The 4,361-nt window shown below is 41.8% G+C and overlaps 1 pseudogene; it reads right to left on the bottom strand.

The window, feature by feature from the left end:
• Window positions 1-268: 268 nt before the first annotated feature.
• LOC109374434 (serine/threonine-protein kinase tousled-like 2 pseudogene) lies at window positions 269-2,502 on the bottom strand (annotated as a pseudogene).
• Window positions 2,503-4,361: the final 1,859 nt, after the last annotated feature.

Below are 4,361 nucleotides of genomic sequence, written 5' to 3'. Positions count from 1 at the left end.
TCAGAGCAACCACATGTAGTGACCGTGGACTCTGGAACCTCGGGCGGGGCCTTTTCCTACAAGGCCTGGCCAGAGCTGCCCGAGGCTTCTCCTCAATGAGAATTGATGCTGTCATGTACTATGTATGGATGGGAATAGAGCAAGAAAATAAAAGCACCTGGTACAGGTTTCATGCGATCCATTCGGATTTGCTGTGCTCCAAACCCGCTGCTGAATGTCATTTGTCCACTTTGTGTGCATTGAACAGTTTGTGGCCTAGGAGTGGGTCTCAATTTGAAGAACTGTTATTGGGCAGCCCAGAGGTTGATGAAATAGCAGCTCCAGCAGGGCTACTTGTGGAGACCGACTTTCAGACTTGAGGCAGCAAGTAAGGGTCACAGGCCAACTCCTGGACATCGATGTGGTCTACCTTTCAGTAGGCCAAGCATCAACAAACAAACACCTTTGCTTCAGGTGTTACTACTGGCTTTGGTGGAAACTGCACTTCAGTAGCTTTAAGACTAGTATTTTCTTGTAGAATGTCTTGCTGGGACTGGTTATGAACAAAAGGTTTCCTTCCTTAAAGTCACTGGTAGAAGATCACACCTACTGACCAGACGTCAACTTTATTTGAGACCTTTGGTCGTTCTTTCCCAACCACAAAATATTCTGGTGATAAATACCAATAAGTACCAGCACCTTGTGACGTGAGTTCCATGCCATCCACTGAATTGTAGCTATCATCATCCATGATCTTGGAAAGACCAAAATCTGTGATTTTTATCTCCACATGCCGTACCATTTACTAAAAGAATACTACCTGGCTTGAGATCGTAGTGTATGATGGGAGGTTTTATTTCATTTAAGCATTCACAATCTGCATGATAATGGATCGGGCCTCTTTCTCTGACATTAATTTGTGCTGTTTCAAGTAGAAGTCCAGATCATTTCCCTGACAGCATTCTAATACTGTACAAAACGAGTCAGTGTCCCGTGAAAAGTAATCATACAGCTTAACTACTCTGGGATGGTCCAGTTCTTTGTGAATCTGGTATTCCCTACATGCATACTTGTGGTAATTCTCTTTTTTCTCTTCCCTCCAGCTTTTATTTAACTGGTGAATTTCCACATCTACATATCTTTGTTCTGTTATATCAAATGCCTTGTAAACTTCACTGAAACCTCCCCTACCAAAAAGATGTAACAACAAACATCTGTCATTTAGCATTGGTGATCTTTAAATTGTGAATTATCTTCATTATGTATTCTTTTTAGTTCCCTGATATGTAGATTTCTAACACTTTCTAGCCTTTCCATCTCCACCTCGATCTCTGCTTCCTACTTTTTAAGGTGACCTAATCTGAGTTTGAAGATTTCTTCTTGGTGGCATTCTGCTAATGGTAAAGTTTCATTTTCCGCTCCATTGGTCTTGCTTTTCCGCTGTTTCTGCTCATTGGTTGCTGGAGGGGGCTGTCCCATGGCAGGAGTTTTCCGCTTTGCTAGTATTTTCCGTTGTCTTTCTATCTCTTCCTTCTGTGAATTTCTCCTTTCCTGTTGCTTGATGAGGTTCTGGGAAGCATAACCATCTGTCCACTGTTCAGTAAAGAAGGCCCCATGTCGGACAGTGGTGAAGTGGCCCAATCTCAAGTGGTCTTGCATGCACTTATCTCTACTTATGCCATCTTCTCCTGTTTTGACTTTTCTATAAGCAGTTTCTTGCTCATTGTTACACATCGATTTAATTGTTCTTTGTATTTCTCTAGTGTCTTCTGCTGTTCATCAATCTGCTGTCTCAAATCCCAATTGGCTTTTAACAAATCATCTATTCTTCCCTCCTTCTTCTCTAACTCAGAATTCTTACTGTATTCTAGTGCAGATATTTTTTCTATCGTTAGGTCAGACTGGGGTCTGTCTGTGTTGGATAGAGATCTGTTTCTGGGAGCTGCAGGAATGCTCTGTTTCCAGATCCTGTAGAAGAGGGACTGTTTTGTTGAGCTGAAACAAAAGTGAAGCAGAGGCCAGCTCCCCTCTGTGCCAGCTGCTCTATGTCATGTCGGGGTTTGCTAGCATCCCTGACATCAGGGTTGGCAGAGCAGACTGCTCCTCCTACACCTCCTTCGCAACGCTGCCATCTAAACCATAGACGGGCTGTTCTACTCGCTGTGGTAAGGGATTGGATAAGGAATGTTGTAGTGAGCATCATGCAACTGGTGGAACACTTCTGCCAGGGCTGGTTCCTGGCCTGCCTCCCCCAGCAAACCAAAGTAATCACTAATTTTATGTCCCCTAGGAGTGCCTTTCCCTTGGCTAATTTCATATGGTTCAGTTTTTCTTTTCCGGTTTCGCTGGTTATTCTGTTTTTTCTCAGGAGTCTCTACTTCTTTATCACTCAAGGATCCCACGCTGCACAAGCTCTGGTTTGGACCCACTATTGAGTGGCCCCTTACTAACGCCAACTCCGATAAACCTGGCCTCTAGTAATTCCGGCCATCGTGGGTCCAAGCTATGCAATTCTTCCATCATTTCGGCCACTGCCTCTGCAGCTCCATATTCCTCCAGGGAGGAACCCTGACCCTACTCTGCTGTAGACCGCTCTCCTCTTTCCCTGGGCAGTCCCGGAGATGGAGCAGGGCCTCTCCTGAGTGCAGTAATTCCCACCGCCAGGGAAGCCACTGCCCAGGCTGGGCTCCACCAGAGGGCCTGCCGAGAGGAGGGCTACAGAGGCCACAGATCCCGGGGTTCTTGTCCAGAGCCAGGCACCAGAAACGGGCCTGGGTGGCCACAGGGGGTGCAGGACCAGCCTCCAGGCACAAGATGAACCTTTTTTGATATCAGAGGAATTGTTCATTATGAATTTGTACCAACTGGACAAACAATTAACCAAGTTTACTATTTGGAAGTGCTGAAAAGGCTGTGTGAAAAAAATTAGAGGACCTGAAGTTTTCCCCAGCAATTTGTGGCTCTTGCATCACAGCAATGCACCAGTTCACATAGCCCTGTCTGGCAGGGAGTTTTTAGTCAGTAAACAACTGTATTGGAATACCCTCCCTACTCACCTGATCTGGCCCCCAATGACTTCTTTCTTTACCCAAAGTTAAAGGTACTATTGAAAAGAAGATATTTTGATGACATTCAGGTCATCAAGGGTAATATAATGACAGCTCTGATGGCCATTCCAGAAAAAAGAGTTCCAAAATTACTTTGAAGGGTGCACTAGGCACTGGCATCAGTACATAGTTTCCCAAGGGGAGTACTTTGAAGGTGACCATAGTGGTATTCATCATTGAAGTCTGTAGCACTTTTTCTAGGATGAGTTCTTGAACCTGACCTTGAGTTCTTGAGTGCCTGACCTCGTAGCTTTGATTTTTAGAACCATTTTATGTCTTGCAAATGTCAAGGTTATAAAAGATAAAGACATATTGAGAAATTGTTCCAGATATAATATTATAAGATTAAAGAGACAAGATACCTAAATAATTATATAATAAAGTATGTGAGTGATCCTTTTCCTTTTCTTTTTTAATGATATGTATTGTGGAGCAACTGACAAAAGTTTGAATGAAGTGTGTAGATTATAGTACTGTATCACTATTACTCTTCTAATTATGGTAATTATTTTGGTTAGGTAAGAGAAAGTCGTTGTCTATAGGAAATACACAATGAAGTATTTAGGAATAAAGAGGCATCATGTTCTCTCTCTCTCTCTCTCTCTCTCTCTCTCTCTCTCTCTCTCTCTTTCTCACACACACACACACAAACACACACTCGTGCATACAGAGAATAATTTGTAATCATTGTGTTTTTATCTAGTCAAGAGTCCTCATCTAAATTACTTGTTTTAATATATTTGTAATTTAAGAAGATTTTTTTATCAACTTAATTTTAAGTATTTTCAACTATAGCTATATGTAAAATGAAATCCCAGAATTTTGAAAACTTTAGAAACAGTCAAAATATTTTGGTTTGTATCAGACTAAAGCAGATAGCCTCACAATATGATGTCTTCATTGCATTAAAATTGAGGAGTTTTAATAAGATAAAAATAAATTTTATTTTAAAGGTCAAACAAAATAAGGGGAAAGAACAGCCTGGTGAAAAAGTTTAGTTGTGCCCAATCTTACATATCTTTCCTTCTACGACAAAGTACAGCAGCAATAACAATAATGTAGAATCTCAAACATTGGAAAGACTGAGCCAAGAAAAGTTAGGTTGCATTGATGTTTTCATTTGGTCACTCAAAGCTCCCATGACAAGCTTCATGTTCTGCCTACTCACTGTCACCAAGCAGTGGCTCATAACCAATAAATATACAGAATCCTCAAGCATCGCAAATTATTTTCTAACAATGTGGTCTTCACATGGTTAGACACCATCCCTGATTC

This window comes from Hipposideros armiger, unplaced genomic scaffold, assembly GCF_001890085.2.
Source record: "Hipposideros armiger isolate ML-2016 unplaced genomic scaffold, ASM189008v1 scaffold_822, whole genome shotgun sequence".
Classification (NCBI taxonomy): domain Eukaryota; kingdom Metazoa; phylum Chordata; class Mammalia; order Chiroptera; family Hipposideridae; genus Hipposideros; species Hipposideros armiger.
This window is presented reverse-complemented; position numbering and strand designations above follow the sequence as displayed.